Genomic DNA, 16298 nt, shown 5'->3' with positions numbered 1-16298 from the left:
AGATATTAGCTTCTTTAAAACATTTTTTAAAAATTGTCCCGTCGATTTTTGGCAATCTAGGGAGTGGCCTGTGTCCCACCCACCACCTTACAGGACACACCCTAGTCCTAACTCAAGGTGCTGACTTGGGGTGAACAGTCATCTCTCCCAAAATGGGCAGTAAGTCCCGCCCAGAGTGCTGCACCAGAGCTAGGAGCCAATACGACAAAAAGGCCAATTCATCACAGATTTCGTATTTTAAAATAATTATATCTGGGTATTAGTTTTGCTTTGTCAATTGAACTTGTATTTGACATTGTTTCATTACAAATGTAACTATATTTCAGATATTAGCTTCTTTAAAAAAAAAGTAATAATTGTCCCGTCGATTTTTGGCAATCTAGGGAGTGGCCTGTGTCCCACCCACCACCTTACAGGACACACCCTAGTCCTAACTCAAGGTGCTGACTTGGGGTGAACAGTCCTCTCTCCCGAAATATCCAGTAAGTCCCGCCCAGAGTGCTGCACCAGAGCTAGGAGCCAATACGACAAAAAGGCCAATTCATCACAGATTTCGTATTTTAAAAGGATTATATCTGGGTATTAGTTTTGCTTTGTCATTTGAACGTGTATTTGACATTGTTTCATTACAAATGTAACTATATTTCAGATATTGGCTTCTTTAAAAAAAAAAAAAAATTGTCCCTTCGATTTTTGGCAATCTAGGGAGTGGCCTGTGTCCCACCCACCACCTTACAGGACACACCCTAGTCCTAACTCAAGGTGCTGACTTGGGGTGAACAGTCCTCTCTCCCAAAATGGGCAGTAAGTCCCGCCCAGAGTGCTGCACCAGAGCTAGGAGCCAATACGACAAAAAGGCCAATTCATCACAGATTTCGTATTTTAAAATAATTATATCTGGGTATTAGTTTTGCTTTGTCATTTGAATGTGTATTTGACTGTTTCATTACAAATGTAACTATATTTCAGATATTAGCTTCTTTTATTAAAAAAAAAGAATTGTCCCGTCGATTTTAGGCAATCTAGGGAGTGGCCTGTGTCCCACCCACCACCTTACAGGACACACCCTAGTCCTAACTCAAGGTGCTGACTTGGGGTGAACAGCCATCTCTCCCAAAATGGGCAGTAAGTCCCGCCCAGAGTGCTGCACCAGAGCTAGGAGCCAATACGACAAAAAGGCCAATTCATCACAGATTTCGTATTTTAAAATAATTATATCTGGGTATTAGTTTTACTTTGTCATTTGAACGTGTATTTGACATTGTTTCATTACAAATGTAACTATATTTCAGATATTAGCTTCTTTAAAACATTTTTTAAAAATTGTCCCGTCGATTTTTGGCAATCTAGGGAGTGGCCTGTGTCCCACCCACCACCTTACAGGACACACCCTAGTCCTAACTCAAGGTGCTGACTTGGGGTGAACAGTCCTCTCTTCAGAAATAGCCAGTAAGTCCCGCCCAGAGTGCTGCACCAGAGCTAGGAGCCAATACGACAAAAAGGCCAATTCATCACAGATTTCGTATTTTAAAATAATTATATCTGGGTATTAGTTTTGCTTTGTCATTTGAACGTGTATTTGACATTGTTTCATTACAAATGTAACTATATATCAGAAATTAGCTTCTTTAAAAAAATTTAAAAATTGTCCCGTCGGTTTTTGGCAATCTAGGGAGTGGCCTGTGTCCCACCCACCACCTTACAGGACACACCCTAGTCCTAACTCAAGGTGCTGACTTGGGGTGAACAGTCCTCTCTCCCAAAATGGGCAGTAAGTCCCGCCCAGAGTGCTGCACCAGAGCTAGGAGCCAATACAACAAAAAGGCCAATTCATCACAGATTTCGTATTTTAAAATAATTATATCTGGGTATTAGTTTTGCTTTGTCATTTGAATGTGTATTTGACTGTTTCATTACAAATGTAACTATATTTCAGATATTAGCTTCTTTTATTAAAAAAAAAGAATTGTCCCGTCGATTTTAGGCAATCTAGGGAGTGGCCTGTGTCCCACCCACCACCTTACAGGACACACCCTAGTCCTAACTCAAGGTGCTGACTTGGGGTGAACAGCCATCTCTCCCAAAATGGGCAGTAAGTCCCGCCCAGAGTGCTGCACCAGAGCTAGGAGCCAATACGACAAAAAGGCCAATTCATCACAGATTTCGTATTTTAAAATATTTATATCTGGGTATTAGTTTTGCTTTGTCATTTGAACGTGTATTTGACATTGTTTCATTACAAATGTAACTATATTTCAGATATTAGCTTCTTTAAAACATTTTTTAAAAATTGTCCCGTCGATTTTTGGCAATCTAGGGAGTGGCCTGTGTCCCACCCACCACCTTACAGGACACACCCTAGTCGTAACTCAAGGTGCTGACTTGGGGTGAACAGTCCTCTCTTCAGAAATAGCCAGTAAGTCCCGCCCAGAGTGCTGCACCAGAGCTAGGAGCCAATACGACAAAAAGGCCAATTCATCACAGATTTCGTATTTTAAAATATTATATCTGGGTATTAGTTTTGCTTTGTCATTTGAACGTGTATTTGACATTGTTTCATTACAAATGTAACTATATTTCAGATATTAGCTTCTTTTATTAAAAAAAAGAATTGTCCCATCGATTTTAGGCAATCTAGGGAGTGGCCTGTGTCCCACCCACCACCTTACAGGACACACCCTAGTCCTAACTCAAGGTGCTGACTTGGGGTGAACAGTCCTCTTTTCAGAAATAGCCAGTAAGTCCCGCCCAGAGTGCTGCACCAGAGCTTGGAGCCAATACGACAAAAAGGCCAATTCATCACAGATTTCGTATTTTAAAATAATTATATCTGGGTATTAGTTTTGCTTTGTCATTTGAACGTGAATTTGACTGTTTCATTACAAATGTAACTATATTTCAGATATTAGCTTCTTTAAAAAAAAAAAGAATTGTCCCGTCGATTTTAGGCAATCTAGGGAGTGGCCTGTGTCCCACCCACCACCTTACAGGACACACCCTAGTCCTAACTCAAGGTGCTGACTTGGGGTGAACAGCCATCTCTCCCGAAAATGGGCAGTAAGTCCCGCCCAGAGTGCTGCACCAGAGCTAGGAGCCAATACGACAAAAAGGCCAATTCATCACAGATTTCGTATTTTAGAATAATTATATCTGGGTATTAGTTTTGCTTTGTCATTTGAACGTGTATTTGACATTGTTTCATTACAACTGTAACTATATTTCAGATATTAGCTTCTTTAAAAAAGTTAAAATAATTGTCCCGTCGATTTTTGGCAATCTAGGGAGTGGCCTGTGTCCCACCCACCACCTTACAGGACACACCCTAGTCCTAACTCAAGGTGCTGACTTGGGGTGAACAGCCATCTCTCCCAAAATGGGCAGTAAGTCCCGCCCAGAGTGCTGCACCAGAGCTAGGAGCCAATACGACAAAAAGGCCAATTCATCACAGATTTCGTATTTTAAAATAATTATATCTGGGTATTAGTTTTGCTTTGTCATTTGAACGTGTATTTGACATTGTTTCATTACAAATGTAACTATATTTCAGATATTAGCTTCTTTTATTAAAAAAAAGAATTGTCCCGTCGATTTTTGGCAATCTAGGGAGTGGCCTGTGTCCCACCCACCACCTTACAGGACACACCCTAGTCCTAACTCAAGGTGCTGACTTGGGGTGAACAGTCATCTCTCCCAAAATGGGCAGTAAGTCCCGCCCAGAGTGCTGCACCAGAGCTAGGAGCCAATACGACAAAAAGGCCAATTCATCACAGATTTCGTATTTTAAAATAATTATATCTGGGTATTAGTTTTGCTTTGTCATTTGAACGTGTATTTGACATTGTTTCATTACAAATGTAACTATATTTCAGAAATTAGCTTCCTTAAAATTTTTTTAAAATTGTCCCGTCGGTTTTTGGCAATCTAGGGAGTGGCCTGTGTCCCACCCACCACCTTACAGGACACACCCTAGTCCTAACTCAAGGTGCTGACTTGGGGTGAACAGTCCTCTCTTCAGAAATAGCCAGTAAGTCCCGCCCAGAGTGCTGCACCAGAGCTAGGAGCCAATACGACAAAAAGGCCAATTCATCACAGATTTCGTATTTTAAAATATTATATCTGGGTATTAGTTTTGCTTTGTCATTTGAACGTGTATTTGACATTGTTTCATTACAAATGTAACTATATTTCAGATATTAGCTTCTTTAAAACATTTTTTAAAAATTGTCCCGTCGATTTTTGGCAATCTAGGGAGTGGCCTGTGTCCCACCCACCACCTTACAGGACACACCCTAGTCCTAACTCAAGGTGCTGACTTGGGGTGAACAGTCCTCTCTTCAGAAATAGCCAGTAAGTCCCGCCCAGAGTGCTGCACCAGAGCTAGGAGCCAATACGACAAAAAGGCCAATTCATCACAGATTTCGTATTTTAAAATAATTATATCTGGGTATTAGTTTTGCTTTGTCAATTGAACTTGTATTTGACATTGTTTCATTACAAATGTAACTATATTTCAGATATTAGCTTCTTTAAAAAAAAAGTAATAATTGTCCCGTCGATTTTTGGCAATCTAGGGAGTGGCCTGTGTCCCACCCACCACCTTACAAGACACACCCTAGTCCTAACTCAAGGTGCTGACTTGGGGTGAACAGCCATCTCTCCCAAAATGGGCAGTAAGTCCCGCCCAGAGTGCTGCACCAGAGCTAGGAGCCAATACGACAAAAAGGCCAATTCATCACAGATTTCGTATTTTAAAATAATTATATCTGGGTATTAGTTTTACTTTGTCATTTGAACGTGTATTTTACATTGTTTCATTACAAATGTAACTATATTTCAGATATTAGCTTCTTTTATTAAAAAAAAGAATTGTCCCATCGATTTTAGGCAATCTAGGGAGTGGCCTGTGTCCCACCCACCACCTTACAGGACACACCCTAGTCCTAACTCAAGGTGCTGACTTGGGGTGAACAGTCCTCTCTTCAGAAATAGCCAGTAAGTCCCGCCCAGAGTGCTGCACCAGAGCTAGGAGCCAATACGACAAAAAGGCCAATTCATCACAGATTTCGTATTTTAAAATAATTATATCTGGGTATTAGTTTTGCTTTGTCATTTGAACGTGTATTTGACATTGTTTCATTACAAATGTCACTATATTTCAGAAATTAGCTTCCTTAAAAATTTTTAAAAATTGTCCCGTCGGTTTTTGGCAATCTAGGGAGTGGCCTGTGTCCCACCCACCACCTTACAGGACACACCCTAGTCCTAACTCAAGGTGCTGACTTGGGGTGAACAGTCCTCTCTTCAGAAATATCCAGTAAGTCCCGCCCAGAGTGCTGCACCAGAGCTAGGAGCCAATACGACAAAAAGGCCAATTCATCACAGATTTCGTATTTTAAAATAATTATATCTGGGTATTAGTTTTGCTTTGTCATTTGAACGTGTATTTGACTGTTTCATTACAAATGTAACTATATTTCAGATATTAGCTTCTTTTATTAAAAAAAAAGAATTGTCCCGTCGATTTTAGGCAATCTAGGGAGTGGCCTGTGTCCCACCCACCACCTTACAGGACACACCCTAGTCCTAACTCAAGGTGCTGACTTGGGGTGAACAGCCATCTCTCCCAAAATGGGCAGTAAGTCCCGCCCAGAGTGCTGCACCAGAGCTAGGAGCCAATACGACAAAAAGGCCAATTCATCACAGATTTCGTATTTTAAAATAATTATATCTGGGTATTAGTTTTGCTTTGTCATTTGAACGTGTATTTGACTGTTTCATTACAAATGTAACTATATTTCAGATATTAGCTTCTTTTATTAAAAAAAAAGAATTGTCCCGTCGATTTTAGGCAATCTAGGGAGTGGCCTGTGTCCCACCCACCACCTTACAGGACACACCCTAGTCCTAACTCAAGGTGCTGACTTGGGGTGAACAGCCATCTCTCCCAAAATGGGCAGTAAGTCCCGCCCAGAGTGCTGCACCAGAGCTAGGAGCCAATACGACAAAAAGGCCAATTCATCACAGATTTCGTATTTTAAAAAAAAATTATATCTGGGTATTAGTTTTGCTTTGTCATTTGAACGTGTATTTGACATTGTTTCATTACAAATGTAACTATATTTCAGATATTAGCTTCTTTTATTAAAAAAAAGAATTGTCCCGTCCATTTTAGGCAATCTAGGGAGTGGCCTGTGTCCCACCCACCACCTTACAGGACACACCCTAGTCCTAACTCAAGGTGCTGACTTGGGGTGAACAGTCCTCTTTTCAGAAATAGCCAGTAAGTCCCGCCCAGAGTGCTGCACCAGAGCTAGGAGCCAATACGACAAAAAGGCCAATTCATCACAGATTTCGTATTTTAAAATATTATATCTGGGTATTAGTTTTGCTTTGTCATTTGAACGTGTATTTGACATTGTTTCATTACAAATGTAACTATATTTCAGATATTAGCTTCTTTTATTAAAAAAAAAGAATTGTCCCGTCGATTTTTGGCAATCTAGGGAGTGGCCTGTGTCCCACCCACCACCTTACAGGACACACCCTAGTCCTAACTCAAGGTGCTGACTTGGGGTGAACAGCCATCTCTCCCAAAATGGGCAGTAAGTCCCGCCCAGAGTGCTGCACCAGAGCTAGGAGCCAATACGACAAAAAGGCCAATTCATCACAGATTTCGTATTTTAAAATAATTATATCTGGGTATTAGTTTTGCTTTGTCATTTGAACGTGTATTTGACTGTTTCATTACAAATGTAACTATATTTCAGATATTAGCTTCTTTTATTAAAAAAAAAGAATTGTCCCGTCGATTTTAGGCAATCTAGGGAGTGGCCTGTGTCCCACCCACCACCTTACAAGACACACCCTAGTCCTAACTCAAGGTGCTGACTTGGGGTGAACAGCCATCTCTCCCAAAATGGGCAGTAAGTCCCGCCCAGAGTGCTGCACCAGAGCTAGGAGCCAATACGACAAAAAGGCCAATTCATCACAGATTTCGTATTTTAAAAAAAAATTATATCTGGGTATTAGTTTTGCTTTGTCATTTGAACGTGTATTTGACATTGTTTCATTACAAATGTAACTATATTTCAGATATTAGCTTCTTTAAAAAAAAAAGTAATAATTGTCCCGTCGGTTTTAGGCAATCTGGGGAGTGGCCTGTGTCCCACCCACCACCTTACAAGACACACCCTAGTCCTAACTAAAGGAGCTGACTTGGGGTGAACAGTCCTCTCTCCCAAAATAGCCAGTAAGTCCCGCCCAGAGTGCTGCACCAGAGCTAGGAGCCAATACGACAAAAAGGCCAATTCATCACAGATTTCGTATTTTAAAATAATTATATCTGGGTATTAGTTTTGCTTTGTCATTTGAACGTGTATTTGACATTGTTTCATTACAAATGTAACTATATTTCAGATATTAGCTTCTTTTATTAAAAAAAAAGAATTGTCCCGTCGATTTTAGGCAATCTAGGGAGTGGCCTGTGTCCCACCCACCACCTTACAGGACACACCCTAGTCCTAACTCAAGGTGCTGACTTGGGGTGAACAGCCATCTCTCCCAAAATGGGCAGTAAGTCCCGCCCAGAGTGCTGCACCAGAGCTAGGAGCCAATACGACAAAAAGGCCAATTCATCACAGATTTCGTATTTTAAAATAATTATATCTGGGTATTAGTTTTACTTTGTCATTTGAACGTGTATTTGACATTGTTTCATTACAAATGTAACTATATTTCAGATATTAGCTTCTTTAAAACATTTTTTAAAAATTGTCCCGTCGATTTTTGGCAATCTAGGGAGTGGCCTGTGTCCCACCCACCACCTTACAGGACACACCCTAGTCCTAACTCAAGGTGCTGACTTGGGGTGAACAGTCATCTCTCCCAAAATGGGCAGTAAGTCCCGCCCAGAGTGCTGCACCAGAGCTAGGAGCCAATACGACAAAAAGGCCAATTCATCACAGATTTCGTATTTTAAAATAATTATATCTGGGTATTAGTTTTGCTTTGTCAATTGAACTTGTATTTGACATTGTTTCATTACAAATGTAACTATATTTCAGATATTAGCTTCTTTAAAAAAAAAGTAATAATTGTCCCGTCGATTTTTGGCAATCTAGGGAGTGGCCTGTGTCCCACCCACCACCTTACAGGACACACCCTAGTCCTAACTCAAGGTGCTGACTTGGGGTGAACAGTCCTCTCTCCCGAAATATCCAGTAAGTCCCGCCCAGAGTGCTGCACCAGAGCTAGGAGCCAATACGACAAAAAGGCCAATTCATCACAGATTTCGTATTTTAAAATAATTATATCTGGGTATTAGTTTTGCTTTGTCAATTGAACGTGTATTTGACTGTTTCATTACAAATGTAACTATATTTCAGATATTAGCTTCTTTTATTAAAAAAAAAGAATTGTCCCGTCGATTTTTGGCAATCTAGGGAGTGGCCTGTGTCCCACCCACCACCTTACAGGACACACCCTAGTCCTAACTCAAGGTGCTGACTTGGGGTGAACAGCCATCTCTCCCAAAATGGGCAGTAAGTCCCGCCCAGAGTGCTGCACCAGAGCTAGGAGCCAATACGACAAAAAGGCCAATTCATCACAGATTTCGTATTTTAAAATAATTATATCTGGGTATTAGTTTTGCTTTGTCATTTGAACGTGTATTTGACATTGTTTCATTACAAATGTAACTATATATCAGAAATTAGCTTCCTTAAAAAAATTTAAAAATTGTCCCGTCGGTTTTTGGCAATCTAGGGAGTGGCCTGTGTCCCACCCACCACCTTACAAGACACACCCTAGTCCTAACTCAAGGTGCTGACTTGGGGTGAACAGCCATCTCTCCCAAAATGGGCAGTAAGTCCCGCCCAGAGTGCTGCACCAGAGCTAGGAGCCAATACGACAAAAAGGCCAATTCATCACAGATTTCGTATTTTAAAAGGATTATATCTGGGTATTAGTTTTGCTTTGTCATTTGAACGTGTATTTGACATTGTTTCATTACAAATGTAACTATATTTCAGATATTGGCTTCTTTAAAAAAAAAAAAAAATTGTCCCTTCGATTTTTGGCAATCTAGGGAGTGGCCTGTGTCCCACCCACCACCTTACAGGACACACCCTAGTCCTAACTCAAGATGCTGACTTGGGGTGAACAGTCCTCTCTTCAGAAATAGCCAGTAAGTCCCGCCCAGAGTGCTGCACCAGAGCTAGGAGCCAATACGACAAAAAGGCCAATTCATCACAGATTTCGTATTTTAAAATAATTATATCTGGGTATTAGTTTTGCTTTGTCATTTGAATGTGTATTTGACTGTTTCATTACAAATGTAACTATATTTCAGATATTAGCTTCTTTTATTAAAAAAAAAGAATTGTCCCGTCGATTTTTGGTAATCTAGGGAGTGGCCTGTGTCCCACCCACCACCTTACAAGACACACCCTAGTCCTAACTCAAGGTGCTGACTTGGGGTGAACAGCCATCTCTCCCGAAATATCCAGTAAGTCCCGCCCAGAGTGCTGCACCAGAGCTAGGAGCCAATACGACAAAAAGGCCAATTCATCACAGATTTCGTATTTTAAAAAAAAATTATATCTGGGTATTAGTTTTGCTTTGTCATTTGAACGTGTATTTGACATTGTTTCATTACAAATGTAACTATATTTCAGATATTAGCTTCTTTTATTAAAAAAAAGAATTGTCCCGTCGATTTTAGGCAATCTAGGGAGTGGCCTGTGTCCCACCCACCACCTTACAGGACACACCCTAGTCCTAACTCAAGGTGCTGACTTGGGGTGAACAGCCATCTCTCCCAAAATGGGCAGTAAGTCCCGCCCAGAGTGCTGCACCAGAGCTAGGAGCCAATACGACAAAAAGGCCAATTCATCACAGATTTCGTATCTTAAAATAATTATATCTGGGTATTAGTTTTGCTTTGTCATTTGAACGTGTATTTGACATTGTTTCATTACAAATGTAACTATATTTCAGATATTAGCTTCTTTTATTAAAAAAAAAGAATTGTCCCGTCCATTTTTGGCAATCTAGGGAGTGGCCTGTGTCCCACCCACCACCTTACAAGACACACCCTAGTACTAACTCAAGGTGCTGACTTGGGGTGAACAGTCCTCTCTCCCGAAAACGGCAGTAAGTCCCGCCCAGAGTGCTGCACCAGAGCTAGGAGCCAATACGACAAAAAGGCCAATTCATCACAGATTTCGTATTTTAAAAAAAAATTATATCTGGGTATTAGTTTTGCTTTGTCATTTGAACGTGTATTTGACATTGTTTCATTACAAATGTAACTATATTTCAGATATTAGCTTCTTTTATTAAAAAAAAAGAATTGTCCCGTCGATTTTAGGCAATCTAGGGAGTGGCCTGTGTCCCACCCACCACCTTACAGGACACACCCTAGTCCTAACTCAAGGTGCTGACTTGGGGTGAACAGTCCTCTTTTCAGAAATAGCCAGTAAGTCCCGCCCAGAGTGCTGCACCAGAGCTAGGAGCCAATACGACAAAAAGGCCAATTCATCACAGATTTCGTATTTTAAAATAATTATATCTGGGTATTAGTTTTACTTTGTCATTTGAACGTGTATTTGACATTGTTTCATTACAAATGTAACTATATTTCAGATATTAGCTTCTTTAAAACATTTTTTAAAAATTGTCCCGTCGATTTTTGGCAATCTAGGGAGTGGCCTGTGTCCCACCCACCACCTTACAGGACACACCCTAGTCCTAACTCAAGGTGCTGACTTGGGGTGAACAGTCCTCTTTTCAGAAATAGCCAGTAAGTCCCGCCCAGAGTGCTGCACCAGAGCTAGGAGCCAATACGACAAAAAGGCCAATTCATCACAGATTTCGTATTTTAAAATAATTATATCTGGGTATTAGTTTTGCTTTGTCAATTGAATATGTATTTGACATTGTTTCATTACAAATGTAACTATATTTCAGATATTAGCTTCTTTTATTAAAAAAAAAGAATTGTCCCGTCCATTTTTGGCAATCTAGGGAGTGGCCTGTGTCCCACCCACCACCTTACAAGACACACCCTAGTCCTAACTCAAGGTGCTGACTTGGGGTGAACAGTCCTCTCTCCCGAAAACGGCAGTAAGTCCCGCCCAGAGTGCTGCACCAGAGCTAGGAGCCAATACGACAAAAAGGACAATTCATCACAGATTTCGTATTTTAAAATAATTATATCTGGGTATTAGTTTTGCTTTGTCAATTGAATATGTATTTGACATTGTTTCATTACAAATGTAACTATATTTCAGATATTAGCTTCTTTTATTAAAAAAAAAGAATTGTCCCGTCCATTTTTGGCAATCTAGGGAGTGGCCTGTGTCCCACCCACCACCTTACAAGACACACCCTAGTCCTAACTCAAGGTGCTGACTTGGGGTGAACAGTCCTCTCTCCCGAAAACGGCAGTAAGTCCCGCCCAGAGTGCTGCACCAGAGCTAGGAGCCAATACGACAAAAAGGCCAATTCATCACAGATTTCGTATTTTAAAATAATTATATCTGGGTATTAGTTTTGCTTTGTCATTTGAACGTGTATTTGACATTGTTTCATTACAAATGTAACTATATTTCAGATATTAGCTTCTTTTATTAAAAAAAAAGAATTGTCCCGTCGATTTTAGGCAATCTAGGGAGTGGCCTGTGTCCCACCCACCACCTTACAAGACACACCCTAGTCCTAACTCAAGGTGCTGACTTGGGGTGAACAGTCCTCTCTTCAGAAATAGCCAGTAAGTCCCGCCCAGAGTGCTGCACCAGAGCTAGGAGCCAATACGACAAAAAGGCCAATTCATCACAGATTTCGTATTTTAAAATAATTATATCTGGGTATTAGTTTTGCTTTGTCATTTGAACATGTATTTGACATTGTTTCATTACAAATGTAACTATATTTCAGATATTAGCTTCTTTAAAAAAATAAACAAATTGTCCCGTCGATTTTTGGCAATCTAGGGAGTGGCCTGTGTCCCACCCACCACCTTACAGGACACACCCTAGTCCTAACTCAAGGTGCTGACTTGGGGTGAACAGCCATCTCTCCCAAAATGGGCAGTAAGTCCCGCCCAGAGTGCTGCACCAGAGCTAGGAGCCAATACGACAAAAAGGCCAATTCATCACAGATTTCGTATTTTAAAATAATTATATCTGGGTATTAGTTTTGCTTTGTCATTTGAACGTGTATTTGACATTGTTTCATTACAAATGTAACTATATTTCAGATATTAGCTTCTTTAAAAAAATGTTAAAAAATTGTCCCGTCAATTTTTGGCAATCTAGGGAGTGGCCTGTGTCCCACCCACCACCTTACAGGACACACCCTAGTCCTAACTCAAGGTGCTGACTTGGGGTGAACAGTCATCTCTCCCAAAATGGGCAGTAAGTCCCGCCCAGAGTGCTGGACCAGAGCTAGGAGCCAATACGACAAAAAGGCCAATTCATCACAGATTTCGTATTTGAAAATAATTATATCTGGGTATTAGTTTTGCTTTGTCATTTGAACGTGTATTTGACTGTTTCATTACAAATGTAACTATTTTTCAGATATTAGCTTCTTTAAAAAAATTAAAATAATTGTCCCGTCGATTTTTGGCAATCTAGGGAGTGGCCTGTGTCCCACCCACCACCTTACAGGACACACCCTAGTCCTAACTCAAGGTGCTGACTTGGGGTGAACAGTCCTCTCTTCAGAAATAGCCAGTAAGTCCCGCCCAGAGTGCTGCACCAGAGCTAGGAGCCAATACGACAAAAAGGCCAATTCATCACAGATTTCGTATTTTAAAATAATTATATCTGGGTATTAGTTTTGCTTTGTCATTTGAACATGTATTTGACATTGTTTCATTACAAATGTAACTATATTTCAGATATTAGCTTCTTTAAAAAAATAAACAAATTGTCCCGTCGATTTTTGGCAATCTAGGGAGTGGCCTGTGTCCCACCCACCACCTTACAAGACACACCCTAGTCCTAACTCAAGGTGCTGACTTGGGGTGAACAGTCCTTTCTCCCAAAATGGGCAGTAAGTCCCGCCCAGAGTGCTGCACCAGAGCTAGGAGCCAATACGACAAAAAGGCCAATTCATCACAGATTTCGTATTTTAAAATAATTATATCTGGGTATTAGTTTTGCTTTGTCATTTGAACGTGTATTTGACTGTTTCATTACAAATGTAACTATATTTCAGATATTAGCTTCTTTAAAACATTTTTTAAAAATTGTCCCGTCGATTTTAGGCAATCTAGGGAGTGGCCTGTGTCCCACCCACCACCTTACAAGACACACCCTAGTCCTAACTCAAGGTGCTGACTTGGGGTGAACAGCCATCTCTCCCAAAATGGGCAGTAAGTCCCGCCCAAAGTGCTGCACCAGAGCTAGGAGCCAATACGACAAAAAGGCCAATTCATCACAGATTTCGTATTTTAAAATAATTATATCTGGGTATTAGTTTTGCTTTGTCATTTGAACGTGTATTTGACTGTTTCATTACAAATGTAACTATATTTCAGATATTAGCTTCTTTAAAACATTTTTTAAAAATTGTCCCGTCGATTTTAGGCAATCTAGGGAGTGGCCTGTGTCCCACCCACCACCTTACAAGACACACCCTAGTCCTAACTCAAGGTGCTGACTTGGGGTGAACAGCCATCTCTCCCAAAATGGGCAGTAAGTCCCGCCCAAAGTGCTGCACCAGAGCTAGGAGCCAATACGACAAAAAGGCCAATTCATCACAGATTTCGTATTTTAAAATAATTATATCTGGGTATTAGTTTTGCTTTGTCATTTGAACGTGTATTTGACATTGTTTCATTACAAATGTAACTATATTTCAGATATTAGCTTCTTTAAAAAAATAAAAAGAATTGTCCCGTCGATTTTTGGCAATCTAGGGAGTGGCCTGTGTCCCACCCACCACCTTACAAGACACACCCTAGTCCTAACTCAAGGTGCTGACTTGGGGTGAACAGTCCTCTCTCCCAAAATGGGCAGTAAGTCCCGCCCAGAGTGCTGCACCAGAGCTAGGAGCCAATACGACAAAAAGGCCAATTCATCACAAATTTCGTATTTTAAAATAATTATATTTGGGTATTAGTTTTGCTTTGTCATTTGAACGTGTATTTGACTATTTCATTACAAATGTAACTATATTTCAGATATTAGCTTCTTTTATTAAAAAAAAGAATTGTCCCGTCGATTTTAGGCAATCTAGGGTGTGGCCTGTGTCCCACCCACCACCTTACAAGACACACCCTAGTCCTAACTCAAGGTGCTGACTTGGGGTGAACAGTCCTCTCTCCCAAAATGGGCAGTAAGTCCCACCCAGAGTGCTGCACCAGAGCTAGGAGCCAATACGACAAAAAGGCCAATTCATCACAGATTTCGTATTTTAAAATAATTATATCTGGGTATTAGTTTTGCTTTGTCATTTGAACGTGAATTTGACTGTTTCATTACAAATGTAACTATATTTCAGATATTAGCTTCTTTAAAAAAAATAATAATAATTGTCCCGTCGATTTTTGGCAATCTACGGAGTGGCCTGTGTCCCACCCACCACCTTACAAGACACTCCCTAGTCCTAACTCAAGGTGCTGACTTGGGGTGAACCGTCCTCTCTCCCAAAATGGGCAGTAAGTCCCGCCCAGAGTGCTGCACCAGAGCTAGGAGCCAATACGACAAAAAGGCCAATTCATCACAGATTTCGTATTTTAAAATAATTATATTTGGGTATTAGTTTTGCTTTGTCATTTGAACGTGTATTTGACTATTTCATTACAAATGTAACTATATTTCAGATATTAGCTTCTTTAAAAAAATAAACAAATTGTCCCGTCGATTTTAGGCAATCTAGGGAGTGGCCTGTGTCCCACCCACCACCTTACAAGACACACCCTAGTCCTAACTCAAGGTGCTGACTTGGGGTGAACAGTCCTCTCTTCAGAAATAGCCAGTAAGTCCCGCCCAGAGTGCTGCACCAGAGCTAGGAGCCAATACGACAAAAAGGCCAATTCATCACAGATTTCGTATTTTAAAATAATTATATTTGGGTATTAGTTTTGCTTTGTCATTTGAACGTGTATTTGACTGTTTCATTACAAATGTAACTATATTTCAGATATTAGCTTCTTTAAAAAAAAATAATAATAATTGTCCCGTCGATTTTTGGCAATCTAGGGAGTGGCCTGTGTCCCACCCACCACCTTACAAGACACTCCCTAGTCCTAACTCAAGGTGCTGACTTGGGGTGAACAGTCATCTCTCCCAAAATGGGCAGTAAGTCCCGCCCAGAGTGCTGCACCAGAGCTAGGAGCCAATACGACAAAAAGGCCAATTCATCACAGATTTCGTATTTTAAAATAATTATATCTGGGTATTAGTTTTGCTTTGTCATTTGAACGTGTATTTGACTATTTCATTACAAATGTATCTATATTTCAGATATTAGCTTCTTTTATTAAAAAAAAAGAATTGTCCCGTCGATTTTTGGCAATCTAGGGAGTGGCCTGTGTCCCACCCACCACCTTACAGGACACACCCTAGTCCTAACTCAAGGTGCTGACTTGGGGTGAACAGTCCTCTCTCCCAAAATGGGCAGTAAGTCCCGCCCAACGTGCTGCACCAGAGCTAGGAGCCAATACGACAAAAAGGCCAATTCATCACAGATTTCGTATTTTAAAATAATTATATCTGGGTATTAGTTTGGCTTTGTCATTTGAACGTGTATTTGACTATTTCATTACAAATGTAACTATATTTCAGATATTAGCTTCTTTAAAAAAATAAACAAATTGTCCCGTCGATTTTAGGCAATCTAGGGAGTGGCCTGTGTCCCACCCACCACCTTACAAGACACACCCTAGTCCTAACTCAAGGTGCTGACTTGGGGTGAACAGTCCTCTCTTCAGAAATAGCCAGTAAGTCCCGCCCAGAGTGCTGCACCAGAGCTAGGAGCCAATACGACAAAAAGGCCAATTCATCACAAATTTCGTATTTTAAAATAATTATATTTGGGTATTAGTTTTGCTTTGTCATTTGAACGTGTATTTGACTATTTCATTACAAATGTAACTATATTTCAGATATTAGCTTCTTTTATTAAAAAAAAGAATTGTCCCGTCGATTTTAGGCAATCTAGGGTGTGGCCTGTGTCCCACCCACCACCTTACAAGACACACCCTAGTCCTAACTCAAGGTGCTGAATTGGGGTGAACAGTCCTCTCTCCCAAAATGGGCAGTAAGTCCCGCCCAGAGTGCTGCACC

The sequence above is a fragment of the Gobio gobio genome (genome assembly GCF_949357685.1).
Source record: "Gobio gobio genome assembly, chromosome: 5".
Taxonomy (NCBI): Eukaryota; Metazoa; Chordata; class Actinopteri; order Cypriniformes; family Gobionidae; genus Gobio; species Gobio gobio.
This window is presented reverse-complemented; position numbering follows the sequence as displayed.